This window comes from Wolffia australiana, chromosome 16 (assembly GCF_029677425.1).
Source record: "Wolffia australiana isolate 7733 chromosome 16, ASM2967742v1".
In the NCBI taxonomy this organism is placed as follows: domain Eukaryota; kingdom Viridiplantae; phylum Streptophyta; class Magnoliopsida; order Alismatales; family Araceae; genus Wolffia; species Wolffia australiana.
The window spans coordinates 9,447,232-9,465,869 of record NC_135850.1 but is presented as its reverse complement, the minus strand read 5'-3'; the positions used below and the strand labels follow the sequence as shown (position 1 = coordinate 9,465,869).

The window sequence follows — 18,638 nt, the reverse complement described above, 5'->3', positions numbered from 1 at the left end:
TTAGAGCTGACGTGGCAGCGTCAGGGTACGCGTGTAAAGGTGACCAGCTGAAGCGGTGCCTTGGAGCGCGAGCTAGGCGGCTAGGGCAGCCGCGGCACCTCGGGCGCGGGTTACGGTGCCTCGGGGCACATTGTCTAGGCTGGCAGCTGGGCCTGCTCGGCCAGTGGAGCTCTAGGGCGCGCAACGGCGCTTCCTGGGCTCGTGGTAGCGCGGTTTGGGCACGTGGCGGCAGTTTCCAGGGGCGGGCTCTACGGCGTGGTTGGGGCACAGTGGCGGGGCTCGGTGCGCGACAGCGCAGCTCGGGGCACATCGGCGTGGCTCGGGGCATGGCGGCGGCTTCAAGGCTCGCGGGCGCAAGGGCACGCAAGGCGGCGGGTGCAGCGATGCAGTGCAGCGCAGCGCTGTGATGCGGTGCAGCGCAGCGCTGTGATGCGGTGCAACGCGGCGGGGCAGCGCTCGAGGCGGGTGCAGCGGTAGCGCGGGCGCGACGGGGTAGCGCGGCGCGGTGATGTGGTGCAGTGTGATGGGGCAGTGCTCGAGGCGGCGGCAGGGCAGCGCTCAAGGCAGGGGCGGCATGCGCAGCATGGCGCGGCGGTGCGGACGTGGGCGGCAGCGCAACGCGTCAAGGTAGCGCGCGCGGCGGGGCAGTACGGGCACTGCGGGCATCGCGGGCACTACAAGGCAGCGCTGCACGACGATGCGGCATGGGCACGGCGGGGAAAACGCCCAAGGCAACGGCTTGAGGCGCGCGCAGGTGAAGGCCAGAGGGGGATCGCGCGCTGACAGCGGCGAGGAGGGGGCAGCCGTTGGCGGCGTCACTGGCGGCAACGGCGCCGCCGTCTTCAAACTATCTCTCCTACTCTCTCTTTTTCCAAAAATTTCTTATCTCAAAAGATATACCTCTCTTTTTTCTTGACTTAGGGGTCCTATGTATAGGCCCCATGAGAAACAAAGGAAACCCTAACTATAAAATGAAATTTAAACCTACACCTAGGAAAGAAAAAAAACCCTAGATAACTTGAGGGCATCACCATCACCTGTTGAGCCACGCCGGTCCCCTTCCCGTGCTGATTCCACCACTAACCCATCCTGGCCTATGCATCAACGAAGTCTCCGACAATGAACGCCGCCACCATTGAGGTACGTCGTTTCCCATTTGCTCAGTAGTTATATTACTTCCTTCAGTGTATTTTTTGCTGCACTCCACCACGCTTGGGATAGAATAGGTGTCACTTCATTTCGAGAAAACAACGAGTCGAGTGTCTTCTTAGGTAGGGGTTGAGCCTGTGCGTTACATGCGAGCGCCAACAGAACTTTTCCTTTTGACAACGTAGTTGCCATCATCACTCCTACGAGGGTCAGAAGGTCACCGTCATCAAAAGCCCCCAGCTCGAAGCTCGGCGAACCCCCACGAATTGAGGCCTGTATGTACCTTTCCTTAGGGTTCATCGTCTCATGTAGTTACACTCCCCTTAGGGAATTATTCGATTGGACGACATCCGACATCATCTAGGTATCCGAGCATTGTCTCGATAGCCAACCGGATGACGTCATCAATAACGTCCAGCATCAGAGGGAGTAGATGCAAGCTTTTTCATTCAATAGTCGGCCAAATGACTGCAGGATCATCGATCTACTCTACCTCAATTCACCATTTTGAACCTTATACAGAAGGTTTATCCGTAGTAGCTCCTTCTACCTATACTACAATTGAAGCAACTAAAGGGGAATTTGGTGTCTTTCTGGTCAGTAAAGGAAGCAATCGTCCCAACTGTTGTAAAATAAGAGCACTTGGCGCTGCAAATTAACGAGGACTCGATTCTATGTCCAAACATCACATGCCAGCAGATATAGTCACCATCATAGGTACTCAAGATATTGTGTCTGCAGAGGTAGATAGATAGGATTGTGTCTAGCTCGATCAGGATCCTAGTTTTATTGCAATCCAAAATACCCATCTTACAGAACAACATGCTATTGCTCCTAAACGCTCGTAAACTCGCGCCTTTGGTATAACAAGGTTCAGAATGAAGAAGCCCCCATAAGCACATTGTTCATGTTGAACCTTTTATTGATTCTTAGTTCTTGCTGTCAATTACTAATTCTTTAACCATCGCCATTCTATAAACATAACTTTAGGTTCAATTCAACATGAACTGTCTCGGTATTAGTTCTTGAATCAATGACTGAGAGTCAAGTAAATAAGAATATTGGGGATTAGTTAGCAAATCTCTTTATTTATAAATCTCTTTCTTTATCGAAGTAAAGAGTAGTTCATCGTGTTCCTATTCTCCAATTTTGAATCTGATCTGATCCCTAACAGAGTTTATTTCGGCCTCTCTAGAGTGTTATAATGCTTCTGGTCGTACCATCTAATTCGTTAAATGTTGCCTATCATCTGATTCATGAACAATAGGCCTGACCTATTGTTCACGGTGTATTTTCTAAGCCGCTTCATAGAAAACCCCACCACTGAACATTTTCAACGAGCCAAGAGTGCACTGAGGTACATCAAAGGAACTATAGATTTCGGGGCGGAGTTACAAGAAGACCAAATTTTTGATCTGGTCTGCTTCAGTGATAGTCTCTATGATGGAGACTGTAAGAATTGAAAAAGCACCTCTGGGTGTGTATTGTTCCTTGGCCAGAATATGGTTACTTGGAGCTTCCAAAACTAAAGGATCTTATCACTCTATTCATATGAGGCTGAATACATTGCCCTCACAGCTGCCACATGCCAAGGTATATGGTTGGCCAATCTCATTGAAGAATTGTTCAAAGTGCAGCTCAAGCCAGTAAAGATATTTTTTGGCAACATTCCAGCAATGGAACTTTCCAGGAATCCAGTCTTTCACAATTGTTCAAAATATATTAGCGTAATGTATCATTATGTTAGAGAACGCGTGGATGAGAAGAAGATAGTACTCAAGCATGTTGCAACAGAAGAGCAAAGTGCACATATTCTTACAAAATCACTCGGGAGAGTGAAGTTTGCAAAACTATGAGGCGAAATTGGTGTCTTTGAGATCCAAAATCAACTCCAAGCTTTAGAAGGTGATTGTTGGAAAAACTCTTGGAAGATTTCCTTTTTGTTGGTTTATTTTTTTGAAATCATGCTTGTTTCCTATTTCATGAATGTTGCCTATTACTCTCTCATTCTATCCTCTATACAAGAGGCTGTACGGGGCATGCTCAGAACAAGCCAAAAATATTCCTTCTACTTTGAGTGGAACTTACTGTGTTTTTATCTTCTCTTCTCCAAACTCTTCTCTTCTTATCTTTTCTAGTGCAGAGGTGTCTACAAGAAAGAGATAGAAGAGCGATAGAGAGAAAGAGGGAGAGAGAGAGAGAGGGAGAGAGAGAGAGAGAGAGAGAGAGAGAGAGAGAAGAGCGCCAGAGAGAAAGAGAAGACTGATAGAGAGAGTAATGAGAGAGAGAGAAAAGAGCACGAGTGAAAAGAGGGAGACAGGAACAAGAGAGAGAGAAGAGCGTGAGAGCGAGGAACGAGAGAGAGAAGAGCGCGAGGGAGAAAGAGGGATAGAGGGGAACGAGAGAGAGAGAGAGAGAGAGAGAGAGAGAGAGAGAGAGAGAGAGAAGAGCGCTAGAGTGGATGAGGGAGAATAAATACTGTATATAATTGCACATAATCACACATTCTCACCAGTTTATGAATGAAATATAATTTCATATAAAACCTTAAATAATATGAATGTAATTGTGACAAAATAACCTTAAAGGGTTTATGATTTCATGAATAAAATTGGATCTGTCAAATGCCACCATAGTTAAAAATTGGTTGTCTGTTAGCAATGATGTGTAAACAATCTAAAACTCATCTCATAATGATGTAGGATGACCTTCAAGTCCATTTCTTCCGCACATTGGTTAGTACCCTTTGACGCGATGGATAGGCTGGAGGATTTTCTCACCATAGATCAATCCCCCTAGTTGATTGGGCTACTTAAGAGCTGACTCGTCTGCAACCTTCCCAGCATAGAAGGTAATTTCCACTTTTGTTCTTTTTATTCTGGTTGTATCCTGTACCCATTTATCTCATTTTTTAGCTTACCATGAAAACTATCATCCACTCTATTCAAGAAGAGCTGAATGAACAAACTTGTTGCCTCAAAGATAAATACCTTTCCCTCCCCCCCCCCCTTTTTGCATTTTGTTTCTGTTGAATTAAACATCTAAGGAATGAAAATCACTACTTTTCTGGCCCTTGATCCATGTCTCACTTATAGCACTAACATAATCGGCATTCACAGTTTTTAGTATTTCTTATTGGCGTGATGATGGCGCACGCCATCAAAGATCATCAACGACGTCGTCCGCGCCGCCCGCCACCGTCGTCGAAGCTTGGATGAAAATTGCTCAATTATCACTTTTCGTCTTTCATCATTCTCTCTCGTGTTTTATGTTTTCCTGCCTCGTCGTTGTGTTTTCGTCGCGTTCACGATGCGTCCCTACGTCCTTCATCATCGTCACGGGGAGGGGTCCTTAGCCATTTTGGATTCCCTCCCTTGTGCCCTTCTTTCCTTGTTTTCTCTTCTTTTTATTTTTAATTTCCCCTTTAATTTTGTAATCAGGGTGATGTAATACGATGTCGGCCAGGATCGAGCGGCTCATATTACGTCACAGGGAATGAATGGATGCGTGAGATGCAAGCTGATGAAGTGAAAGAACGAATGAGCAGTTGTAGGTATCGTTGGGTGAGAGGTGTAAGTCACGCCGGACAACGAGGGGAATGATCCTAGGATCAAACTCCCAATGACACGCTAGACCTACTAGACGACTAATTAGTGAGGGGCGTTTTACGGCCCACGAATGTTCGGCATCTAAAAATCAAGCGAGAATCCTTCAACCTCAAGAATTCCTACACTCGACGACGATGGCTATCCTATCCGAGATTTATGACAACAATAATGGCAGAGGACGCGATAGTGGAAGACGAGACTGAAGAAGATAATAATGCTGGAAATATGGAGGGGAGACGCGACTGACCTTTGGGTATCGCTAGTCCAAGGCGTTCGTGTAATCCCGTTGAGTTGAAGGCGAGATGTGGACGGCTCGGGTCGTACGATCGATTAGCGACGACACGTTCCGGTCAGCAGGTTTCCCAGCCTGGTGGCGAAGGCACTCGGTGATGCTGGGTCGGCCGACCTTTGTCGCGCACGCGGGCTGGCGCCACCGCGGGGCGCGCGCGCGGGTGGGCGCACGGCGCTTGTCGCGCGCAGCCAGAAAGGCGCGGTGGCACGCGCGCAGGGGAATGTGGCGGGGTGGAGGACGCGGGCGAGCGAAGGAGAAGGATCAGGGCGCGAAGGGGTGAGGACGATGGGGTAAGAAGTTCAAGAAAGAGGGAGAGGGTGGACAGTCAAGAAAGGTTGGAAGGGAAAGGGGAAGGGGTGCAAGGGTGAAGAGGGTCAAGAATTGGGTGAATCAAGAACGTGGGGAAGGGGGGGAAGAAATGGTCAAGAACGTGGGAGGAGGGGATCAAGAACGCGGGGAAATGGATCAAGAACGTGGAAGAAGGGATCAAGAACGCGGGGAAATGGATCAAGAACGTGGTAGAAGGGATCAAGAACGCGGGGAAATGGATCAAGAACGTGGAAGAAGGGATCAAGAACACGGTGAAATGGATCAAGAACGTGGTAGGATGGATCAAGAACGCGATGGGAAGGGGAATGGATGGTGGAGGTGGGAAAAGATACCAAGAAATGGCTTTCTTGAACTGTAACAACCAAGAACCCTCCAAGAAAGAGGAGTTCTTGATGGATCTGGGGTGTGCTCCCTCGGCGGAGCAGATTTCCCTGGTTGATGGCGTGTCGGCGATGCTTCTTGAATCTCCCAAGACCCCCGGAGTAATCTCGACGAAGGCCTCTTTCGATTCTTGATGGCATTTGACGCGGCGTACCAGTCAAGATCGGAACCTTCGCCGTCCCTTAACTCGGTTGACCGCCCAGTTTGTAGATCCGTAACTCGCTCTTGAGTTGGCATCCGCTTGGCTCTAGGTGGTCAGACGCTTGACCGTGGCTGCCGATGCCAGTGGGACGGCCGACGGAGCGCTGCTCCATAAAAAGAGATTCCCGCTCTTGTGGACCGACGAACGACTGGTTCAACCGCCAACACCTTGGCGGTGAACGGCTGACTCCTGAGTGCGCGTCCCTGGTGGTGAACGGCTGCCTGGTCGTTGAAGAGCCTAATACGTGATTCTCTGCACGCCAAGATCCAGATCTCAGTCCTTGCCATGCTGAATCACCTCCAGCCAAATCGCAATACGCCGGTGAGTTACTTGTCCCTGGTGTTGCGTCAGCTCGATTGACCGTTCCCACCCCGCTCACCATAGCTGCCTCTCTCGTCGGCGTTGTGCTACCTCTAGAGTCGTGGTGACTAAGACCGACTACTGGCTCGAGCCACGCCCGCTGTCTCCCTCGCTTCCTCTCTTCTCCTCCGCCCATTATTAGTAGCTCCAGCATCATCTTGCTCATTGAGCCGCCGTCTACTCTCCGGCGTCTCTCCGCTCCACCCGCTCCGAATCGCCGCCAACGTCGAAAAAATTCTGCACCGCGAGCCATGCCGACGAGGTACGCCATCCTCTCCCGACGCGTGTTTGTTTACCTTTTGTAGTATACTTTCGTCTCGACTCCACCGCGCTCGGGCTTGGTAGGTGAGAGAGACACATTAATAGAAAACTAAGATTCTCTGAGTGTCTTATTGGTATGGACGAGTATGTCTGTTATGTGCGAGCCCTACAGATAGAATCCGTTCGGCTGTAGACGCCTTTGTTGCTCCGATGAGGTTCAAGAGGCCACCATTGCCATCACCTGGCGACCCCATCCTAGCTTGGAGCTCGGCGCCTCCCTCGAGTCAGAGCCTACACGTACGACACGTAGGACACCCATTCATCACATTGTAGTTACATAACCCGTTAGGTTTGCATCCGTCAGACGACAACGCCGTCGACGTTTGATACCACTACCGTCCTTTATCGGCACTCGGTGTCGACCGAACGACGTCACCGACGACATCTGACATCACGTGATTAAGTGCAGGATGAAGATGTCGAATGGAGAGTTTAGGCAGGGGACGAGGGATTTATAATAATATTTTATTTTTCTTTGTTATATATTTTTATTTCATTAGTTATTTATCTTCATATGTAGTAAACCTACCTCTAAAATTATTAGAAAATACATAACTAAAGCACAAATTCCTAAGAAAAAAAACCCTTGCTCCCTGTGGATCGACCCTTACTCTCCCTACGCTAGTAAGGTTATTATAAATTTTTGTTGTTTTAATTCGGATAAACCAACGACACTAATTAATGAAGTTAACTCATCACTAATTACCCCAAAATCTGAATTATCAACTGGCGCCGTTGCCGGGGAGCACGGTGATTGTTTTTAGTGAATTTGTATTTTTTCCTCTTTTGCCAAAGTTGAGGGCAGCTAACCCTCAACAAACGGTACTTCTAACTACTTTTTTGGAGATTGATGGTCTTAACAAGGTCTAAGGCTGGGACTAGTGTTCAGGAAGATCTAGACACTCAATATCCTGCTCTTCCCGCAACACTTACAGCTCAAGATAAAGAAGAAGTCGATATGGCAGAAGATGGTCAGCCACCACAAGGGAGGAGAAGGACGATGCTGGATAGATCTACTCCATCAGGAAGTCTACGGCAAACCGGCATCAACATCAATGTAGGTGAGGGGGTTATGTTTAGGTATGACAATGCCCTACTGAACTCTCTCCCTGAATTTACTGGTCATTCTTCTCGAAACCCCTTAGAATTTCTTGATGATTTTCATATTCGATGTTCCTCTCAAAATATTCCTGGTTTAACTACTGAAGCTTTAAAAATGAAATATTTTCCGCTTACTTTGAAAGATAAGGCTTTCGCAGGGTATAGAAATTTAGGCATAACATTTAACTCATGGGAAGAAATGCAGAATAAATTTCTACATAAATTTTATCCCCTTTCCAAAACTAATTTTTATAGAAAAGAAATTCAGAAATTTTATCCCCATGATCATGAAGCATTTAGTGAATCATGGGAAAGGTTCAATGAATTAATCCGAAAATGCCCTCACCATGGAATAGAAAAATGTCAGCTAGCTGAAATTTTTTATGAATCACTTCCTGATATTTTTAAAAGTAAAGTGAATCAAATAGCTGGTGGCTCGTTCTATATGGCTTATGAGGATGAAGTCTTTGATCTTTTGGAAAGGGTGGCTGAAACTGACCTACAAGAAATAGGAGCAAGTCAAAATGGAAGAAATGCCAACCCAAAGTGAGGAGTGCTGCAAGTAACTTCAAAGGAAGCTGATCTTCATGCAGGGATAAGAGAAACCAACAAGAAACTTGAAGAATTGACTTCCACTCTAAAGAATGCTTTTCTCCCTAACTCACCCCTTGTGAAAGCACAGATTTGTTCTATATGTTCAAGCAGAGATCATGAGGATGGAGCATGCCAACTTGGAGAGGAGGAGGTCCATTTGTTGAACCACAACCAACAGCCTTGGGGAGGACCAAAGAGGACCATCTACAACAACCAAGGAATCTACTCCCAAGGAACCAAGGCCCCTTTCCAGCAACGAGTCCAATTCTAGACCCCACCACAGCAGTCATATCAAGCAGCTCCACAAAACCAGGTACAAGATTTGTCCACTCTAACACCTGTAATCTCTCACATGATAGAGCAGCAGAATCGAAGGCTACGGGAAGAAATGGAGATGCGCATGCAAGCCATGATGGAAACACAGACAAAAATGATGATGGATGCGCAAGAGCAGACCAGACAGCTATTGGAGAGCTTGAAGCAAAGAACAGCTGACCATGGAGGTAAGGAGTTGAATCCAACTCCCACTCAGGTCGATTTCCAACTCAACCTTCCATTAATCCCAAAAATTTATGTCATTTACAAGAGGAAACCCTATATCATGACAATGAGGAAGATCTTGAAGAAATTCAAGCCATTTCAAAATTGAGAAATGGCAAGGAACTTCAAGATCCTCACCGAGGCAAGGAAAAAACAAAATTGGAGGAAAATAACCTAAGAGAAGGAGAGGCTCCATCACCTAGTGTGGAACCCCTATCTTCAACCTACACCCCTCCCATTCCTTATCCATCGGCCTTAAAACCCCTTAAGTCTTCTCCTGATTATGAGTATAGACTCCTAGAGAATTTCAAGAAAGCCACTATGTCAATAGCCGTAGAGGATATGATTAAATGTGCACCTTCTTTAAAGAAATATTTAAAGGATTCATGCACATCGAGGAAAACCAAGGAGATAGTTAAGCTTTCTGAAAATGCCTCTAGTATCTTAAACTCTGTTCCAATTAAAAAGAAAGATCCAGGAGCTCCTTTTATTACATGTGAAATTGGAGGAAAGATTTTTACTAGAGTATTATTAGATACATGAGCTAGTATTAGTATTATTCCAAAAGTTTTATATGAGGAATACGGTTTTGGGGAATTAGAGGAAATCTGCATGGATCTATTGCTAGCTGATGGAACAATTAGACAACCAGAGGGTAGGTTATCTGATGTGATGATAAACGTTGAAAATTGTGAGATCCCCGTCGATTTTATTGTAACTGAGGTAAAGGTAAAGGGAGATCTAAGTGTAGCTCAACACCATAAAAAAAAGATTTCCTCACTTCACACATTGAACTGGGCCTCACCCCTCTTGGTTCACTCGCTCACAAGAGAAAGGGCTACCTAAGTGGTGATGTCCCTAAAAGCTTCATCAGACCTGAAATAGAGAGTATGCACTCTTCGCCTCTTATTATGTGCACAAGGTAACAAGGCGTGTTAAGAAATGGCTTCCTATCTACTCTAAGCTTCAAGAGAGATGAGAAGAAAAGTTTAAGGAGAATGGGCAAAGTCTGAGTTAAGAAAGTCAGAGTAAGATTACTTATATAGCCTACTCCCAAGATTCAAGAAGAAATGTGGAAGGTAGAAGAAGGTAAAGATGATCCTCATAAGTTATTCTTCTAGGTAGAGAATGCATTCATTATGGAATGATAGGCAGTTCATAGGAAACAAATAAGAAGAAGAAGAAGAAACAAGCCCCATAGTAATTTTTCCTTTCGTTTTTCATAATATTGTAAAATGTATTCTTCATAGTAATTTTTCTGTATTTCCTGTTTTTTTTTTTTTTTTTTTGGGGCGGCAAATAGAAGAAGAGAATAAGAAAGGATGTATGAACTACCGTAATCAAATAATTTTTCTTGAATGAATGTCAATCACAGATTTCATGCAATCACTCTACCCTTGAAGAGGATTTTTTTTTTTTTTTTAAACTTTGAGGATCAGAAAGAGGAAATAGATTGAGAAGATGTAGAGTGAATATCAATGGAAAAGATTTAAAATCAGATGACAAATATCAATATGATATTGTTTTTAAAGATAAGAGAGATAGAACGACTTGGGAGTAAGGCATTTCATAAGCAAGGAGGTGGGGTCGTATATAGGTACGGTGAGGTAAAGGTGGTAAAGGGTCAGTAAGCATAGATGGATGAAGATGGCAAATGAAGAATTGTGGGATGAAGATTTTATAAGAGGTATGAAATGGAGGGGTAATGTGCTCAAGACTTGAAGAAGTGCATCTCACTATCCAGCATATGATTAGGCTGATAGGTAGTCATTTACATAGATAGGTTCGGTTAAATCAAAATATGGGTGTAGTGGGGATGTCACACTTTCACTCAACACTCAAATCCTTATCTATGGGGTATACACCTTTTGATTTTCAGATCTGTCCTTCACCCTACCATGTACTCTCGCCATTTGGGGATAAGATCATGTACTACCTAGAAATCAACATTGATGCCCCTATAATATGATCATGATGCGCTCAGTGAGCCTAGCTTCCCCACATTTTCTTCTAGGGTAAAAAGATAAAAGGGGCTGATGGAGGACCATCTCGAGGACGACGCCACGATGACGAAGAACCATCTCGAGGATGACGCGACGGGATGTCGTCAGCCACGCCGAGCAGCTCGCGCCGACGCTCGCCACCCGGGGTTTAAGTACCCCGCGTAAGAACTTTTATCTTTTTGCTTATGCTCATTTTCATGTGTGTTTGTATTTTTGGATTCGTGGACTGGGCCAATGTTGTTGGGCCCCGTCCTCGTCATTTTTACTTTTTATGTTTGTATTTTGAATTTGTAAGGGAGGTCGAACCACGTCTCGCGACGGTTCGTCCTCTCCCACGTTCACTTGGCACCCATCCTCACTATATAAGGGGATGGCATGCCCAAGGAACACCTTGGAGTCATTGTTGAAAAGTTTATTCACAATTCGTCTCCCCCCCTATCGTAGAGAGTAGTGTAGGGGGTTTGGCTAGCCCCACCCCACGTCGAGATCACTCCGTGGGTAGAGCCCACGTCTCTCCCATCGAGATCACTCCGAGGGAGACGTGTTAAAGCGCGCCATCGAGATCACTCCGGTGCGAGGAAAGAGTTTCAAGAAGTCGCCGCCATCAAGAATCGAAAGAGGCCTTCGTCGAGATTACTCCGGGGGTCTTGGGATATTCAAGAAGCGTCGCCGACACGTCATCAACCTGGGAAATCTGCTCCGCCGAGGGAGCACACCCCAGATCCATCAAGAACTCCTCTTTCTTGGAGGGTTCTTGGTTGTTACAGTTCAAGAAAGCCATTTCTTGGTACCTTTTTTCCACCCTTCCACCATTCCTGATCCATACCCCCCCTTCTCTTCGTTCTTGATCCACCCCACCACCGTTCTTGAACACCCTCCCACATTTCTTGAATTTCCCCTCTTTCCTCCTTTCCCCATCCTTTCTTGATTCCCAACCGCCTCGTCTTGCCTTTCTTGATCGCCCACCCTCCTTTCCCCATCGTTTCTTGATTCCCAACTGCCTCGTCTTGCCTTTCCTGATCGCCCACCCCCCTTTCCCCATCGTTTCTTGATTCCCAACCGCCTCGTCTTGCCTTTCTTGATCGCCCACCCTCCTTTCCCCATCGTTTCTTGATTCCCAACCGCCTCGTCTTGCCTTTCTTGATCGCCCACCCTCCTTTCCCCATCGTTTCTTGATTCCCAACCGCATCCTCTTGTCTTTCTTGATCGCCCACTTTCTTTCCCCTTGATTTCTTGATTTCTTGATTTCTTGAATTCTTGATTTCATGACTTCTTGATTTCTTGATCTCACCATATCTCCTTGATTCCCCTTCGTTCTCCCCTTCGCCCTCATCTTTCTTGATTTCTTGATTCCCACCCTCTACGCCATAACCGATTACTTGGTTTTCTGCCCCACCCCCACGACTATTCCCACGATACTTGGTTCGCTGTCTTGCCCGCCCACACGACTACGCCGTGCGCCAGCCAAGCGCGCGCCTTGTGCGCCCTCTGCTCCGACTTTTGTTGCACGCCACCCGTGGACTCAGCTCTCTGCTGGTAGTTACGACCGCACCGTCCGCACCCGGTTTTGTCCTCGCCAACGACACTCATCCGCACGACCCGACACTAAGCATCCGCTCGACGACTTGGACGCCTTGGACTAAGCGATACAAAGGTCAGTCTCGTCTCCCCTCTATAAACTCCAGTATTATTATCTTCGACAGTCTCGTCTTCCCCTATCGCGTCCGCTACCGTGATATTCTCGAACATCATCGGATAGGACTAGCCACCTTGTCGAGCATAGGGATTCTTGTGGTAGACGGACTGTCATCCGACTTGGACGCCGAACGCTCCAGGGCTGTTAGATGCCCCTCACTTAGTAGACGTCTAGTAGGTCCAGCGGGTCATTGGGAGTTTGATCTTAGGATCACTCGTCTCTCATTGATCGGTACGGCCGACGTCGTTATCCGTCAAGTCCTTATCTGCTCATTCGTATTTTCTCATCATTCGGCTTACATCCCATACATTCGCATCATAACCCTGTGACGTGAAACGCGCCGATCAATCCCGGCCGTCGTCGTTTCACATCAGGGGCTGTCCAAAGTTTGGTTATGGCATGATGTTGAATTCAAGAATCTTTTATACCCCCCATCTTATTTAAAAAAAACATTGAGACATCATAGAAAATATAAAACTTTTAAGGCGGATTGAATCTCCCCCCACATAGTAGTTGCATAGTCCTCAATGCATAGGAAAATATAAAAAGGAGTTTAGAGGACGCAAACAGTGGGTTGAGCGCTTTCATGTAGGTTCCTTCACGTCCATTTCATGTATTGGTGGTAGGCATTTTCTGAAACCAAAGAAAAGAAAACCAAACAAAAACAAAGAAACAAAAGAAAATAATAAAGGTAAAAAATAGAAATAAAAGCTTTAATGCAGCTCTATGGATGTTACTAACCTGCAGGTTTTTCCAATATCATACTAAGGGGTTGATGAGGAGCATCATCATGTAAGTAAGGCTTCAGCCTTTGCCCATTCACTGTGAATTATTTATGGGTTCTAGGATCCGAAATTAAAATGGCCCCATTTTCATATGATTCTACTACCAAATAAGGTCCATTCCATCTACTTTTTAGCTTACCAGGAAAGAGTTTTAATCTTGAATTGTAAAGCCATACCTTTTGATCTTTGACAAAGGTCCTTCTTCTGATGTTTTTGTCGTGGAAGGCCTTCATCTTGGCTTTGTATATCTTGGAGTTTTCATAAGCCTCATTCCTAATTTCTTCAAGTTCTTGGAGCTGGAGCAACCTGCATTTTCCTGCTTCATCTAAAGAAAGATTTAGCTTTTTAATTGCCCATGAAGCATTATGTTCCAACTCCAATGGTAGATGACATGGTTTTCCAAATATCAACCTGAAGGGGGACATTCCTAAGGGTGTTTTATAGGCTGTTCTATAGGCCCATAATGCTTCATTTAGTTTGTATGGTCAATATTTCCCATTGGGCTTCACAATTTTTTGAAGGATTTTCTTAATTTCTCTGTTACATAATTCAACCTGCCCATTAGCTTGCGGGTGATATGGGGTAGTTACTCTATGTTGTACACCATATTTTTCAAAAGCTGTCTAAAATTAAAGTTTACAAATGTGACCCCATCACTAATTATAGCCCTAGGACATCCATATCTGCAAAAGATGTAAGTCTCCACAAAATCAGTGACAACTTTACTGGTATTGGTCCTAGTGGCTATGGCTTCTACCACTTTGAGACATAGTCTACAGCCATTAAAATATACTCATCTCCATTCGAATTAGGAAATGGTCCCATGAAATCAATGCCCCATAAATCGAAGATTTCTACTTCTAAAATGGGTTTTAGAGGCATATGATTTTTTCTATCAATATTTATAGATGCTTGACATGCTAAACATTTTAAATAAAAATCATGTGCATCTTTAAATAAAGTTGGCCAATAAAACCCACTTTCCATTACCTTATGGGCTGTTACCTTAGCTGAATAGTGACCTCCTCCTGGGTTGGAATGGCAGAATTTAAGGATGCTGTTCTGTTCTTCTTCGGGTAAGCATCTTCTAAGAATTTGATCAGCTCCTTGATGGAATAGCTCTGGTTCTTCCCAAAAATAATCTCGCATGTCCTTGAAGAACTTCTTTCTCTCATTGTAGCTCCATCCTGAAGGGACTCTTCCTGTTACCAAAAAATTCACAATGTTTGCAAACCATGGAACATTTCCTGTTTGGATAGCCAGAATTTGCTCATCCGGAAATGCTTCATGGATAAGTGAGGAGTCATTTACTTTGATCCTAGAAAGATGATCAACAACATAATTTTCACAGCCCTTTTTATCTTGAATTTCTATGTCAAATTCCTGTAATAATAAAATCCATCTGATAAGCCTAGGTTTAGCTTCCTTTTTAGATAAAAGATATTTTAATGCCGCATGATCAGTGTAGACTATTATTTTACTACAAAGCAAATAAGGTCGAAATTTTTCTAAAGCAAAAATTACAGGTAGCAGTTCTTTTTCTGTGGTAGAGTAATTGAGTTGTGCATCAATTAAAGTTCTGCTAGCATAATATATGGCCACAGGTTTCTTCTCTTTCCTCTGTCCTAAGACTGCCCCTACAGCAAAATCCGAGGCATCACACATGATTTCAAATGGCAAGCTCCAATCTGGAGCTTGCAAAATAGGTGCATGTGTGAGAGCCTTCTTCAGCTCTTCAAAAGCAGAAATAGCACTTTTATCCAAAGTGATTTCATTAGTTTTACTAGAAAGGAAATTAGTAAGAGGTTTGGAAATTTTAGCAAAGTTTTGAATGAACCTCCTATAGAAACCTGCATGGCCGAGGAACCCTCTAAGGGCTTTTAGATTTGTGGGGAGTGGAAGGCCCTGGATGACTTCTATTTTGGCCTTGTCCACTTCCAGTCCATGATTGCTGACCTTGTGCCCCAATACCACTCCCTCCTGTACCATAAAATGAGATTTTTCCCAACTTAGCACAAGGTTACTTTCAATGCATCTTTGAAGAACTTTAGTAAGATTTAGAAGGCAATTTTCAAAAGAATCTCCAAATACAGAAAAATCATCCATAAAAATTTCTAAACAATCACCTACTAAATCAGAGAATAAAGAGTTCATGCATCTTTGGAAGGTGGCTGGAGCATTACATAGGCCAAAAGGCATGCGCCTGAAGGCATATGTACCTACAGGGCTAGTAAAAGTTGTTTTCTCTTGATCATCAGGATGAATGTTAACTTGATTATATCCTGAATAACCATCAAGAAAACAAAAGAAATTCTGTCCTGATAGTTTTTCTAAAATTTGATCAATGAAAGGAAGGGGATAATGGTCTTTCTTTGTAGCCTTATTTAATTTTCTATAGTCAATACATACCCTCCATCCAGTTATCAGCCTCTTTTGGATTTCTTCTCCCTTTTCATTGATCTCTACTGTTACTCCAGATTTCTTTGGCACCATGTGAACAGGGCTGACCCATTCACTATCAGAAATGGCATAAATAATACCTACATCTAGCCATTTTAATATTTCATTCTCTAATACTTCCCTCATATGTGGGTTCAGCCTACGTTGGTGCTCCCTAGAAGGTTTAGAATCTTCTTCTAAAAATATTATGTGTTCACAAATTGATGAAGGGATTCCTCTAATATCTTCAAATGTCCATCCTAATGCTCCTTTATGCTCTCTCAATACCTTAAGCAAATCATTTTCTTGTGAAGGAGTAAGGGACGAGGAAATAATCACAGGTAAGGAATTTCTAGAATCTAAAAATGCATATTTTAAAGATGATGGGAGAGGTTTAAGCTCTAAGTTCAAATCTAGGGAGAGTGTAGGAGGCTCAGGTTCTACTCTTTCCTCGTTGGCATCATCTACTCTCAATAAAAACCCTCGAATAGCATCGACATCATCCTCCTCTTCATCACAAAATTTTAACTCTTCGTTACTCCCTTTAGGACATTTCATCATCTTGGATATGTCTAATTTAACTCTTTCCTCTCCAACCTTAAATTCAACAGTCCCTTTTTCCCAATCCATGATTGTTCTAGCTGTCACCAAGAAGGGTCTTCCTAGAATGATAGGCGCTACACTTAGATCTCCCTTTACCTTTACCTCAGTTACAATAAAATCGACGGGGATCTCACAATTTTCAACGTTTATCATCACATCAGATAACCTACCCTCTGGTTGTCTAATTGTTCCATCAGCTAGCAATAGATCCATGCAGATTTCCTCTAATTCCCCAAAACCGTATTCCTCATATAAAACTTTTGGAATAATACTAATACTAGCTCATGTATCTAATAATACTCTAGTAAAAATCTTTCCTCCAATTTCACATGTAATAAAAGGAGCTCCTGGATCTTTCTTTTTAATTGGAACAGAGTTTAAGATACTAGAGGCATTTTCAGAAAGCTTAACTATCTCCTTGGTTTTCCTCGATGTGCATGAATCCTTTAAATATTTCTTTAAAGAAGGTGCACATTTAATCATATCCTCTACGGCTATTGACATAGTGGCTTTCTTGAAATTCTCTAGGAGTCTATACTCATAATCAGGAGAAGACTTAAGGGGTTTTAAGGCCGATGGATAAGGAATGGGAGGGGTGTAGGTTGAAGATAGGGGTTCCACACTAGGTGATGGAGCCTCTCCTTCTCTTAGGTTATTTTCCTCCAATTTTGTTTTTTCCTTGCCTCGGTGAGGATCTTGAAGTTCCTTGCCATTTCTCAATTTTGAAATGGCTTGAATTTCTTCAAGATCTTCCTCATTGTCATGATATAGGGTTTCCTCTTGTAAATGACATAAATTTTTGGGATTAATGGAAGGTTGAGTTGGAAATCGACCTGAGTGGGAGTTGGATTCAACTCCCTTACCTCCATGGTCAGCTGTTCTTTGCTTCAAGCTCTCCAATAGCTGTCTGGTCTGCTCTTGCGCATCCATCATCATTTTTGTCTGTGTTTCCATCATGGCTTGCATGCGCATCTCCATTTCTTCCCGTAGCCTTCGATTCTGCTGCTCTATCATGTGAGAGATTACAGGTGTTAGAGTGGACAAATCTTGTACCTGGTTTTGTGGAGCTGCTTGATATGACTGCTGTGGTGGGGTCTAGAATTGGACTCGTTGCTGGAAAGGGGCCTTGGTTCCTTGGGAGTAGATTCCTTGGTTGTTGTAGATGGTCCTCTTTGGTCCTCCCCAAGGCTGTTGGTTGTGGTTCAACAAATGGACCTCCTCCTCTCCAAGTTGGCATGCTCCATCCTCATGATCTCTGCTTGAACATATAGAACAAATCTGTGCTTTCACAAGGGGTGAGTTAGGGAGAAAAGCATTCTTTAGAGTGGAAGTCAATTCTTCAAGTTTCTTGTTGGTTTCTCTTATCCCTGCATGAAGATCAGCTTCCTTTGAAGTTACTTGCAGCACTCCTCACTTTGGGTTGGCATTTCTTCCATTTTGACTTGCTCCTATTTCTTGTAGGTCAGTTTCAGCCACCCTTTCCAAAAGATCAAAGACTTCATCCTCATAAGCCATATAGAACGAGCCACCAGCTATTTGATTCACTTTACTTTTAAAAATATCAGGAAGTGATTCATAAAAAATTTCAGCTAGCTGACATTTTTCTATTCCATGGTGAGGGCATTTTCGGATTAATTCATTGAACCTTTCCCATGATTCACTAAATGCTTCATGATCATGGGGATAAAATTTCTGAATTTCTTTTCTATAAAAATTAGTTTTGGAAAGGGGATAAAATTTATGTAGAAATTTATTCTGCATTTCTTCCCATGAGTTAAATGTTATGCCTAAATTTCTATACCATGCGAAAGCCTTATCTTTCAAAGTAAGCGGAAAATATTTCATTTTTAAAGCTTCAGTAGTTAAACCAGGAATATTTTGAGAGGAACATCGAATATGAAAATCATCAAGAAATTCTAAGGGGTTTCGAGAAGAATGACCAGTAAATTCAGGGAGAGAGTTCAGTAGGGCATTGTCATACCTAAACATAACCCCCTCACCTACATTGATGTTGATGCCGGTTTGCCGTAGACTTCCTGATGGAGTAGATCTATCCAGCATCGTCCTTCTCCTCCCTTGTGGTGGCTGACCATCTTCTGCCATATCGACTTCTTCTTTATCTTGAGCTGTAAGTGTTGCGGGAAGAGCAGGATATTGAGTGTCTAGATCTTCCTGAACACTAGTCCCAGCCTTAGACCTTGTTAAGACCATCAATCTCCAAAAAAGTAGTTAGA

At 44.0% G+C, this 18,638-nt stretch overlaps 2 pseudogenes; one reads left to right on the top strand and one right to left on the bottom strand.

Moving 5' to 3' along the window:
• Positions 1-8,004: 8,004 nt before the first annotated feature.
• LOC144714080 (small nucleolar RNA R71) lies at positions 8,005-8,098 on the bottom strand (annotated as a pseudogene).
• Positions 8,099-18,010: 9,912 nt separating this feature from the next.
• Positions 18,011-18,104, top strand: LOC144714079 (small nucleolar RNA R71; annotated as a pseudogene).
• Positions 18,105-18,638: the final 534 nt, after the last annotated feature.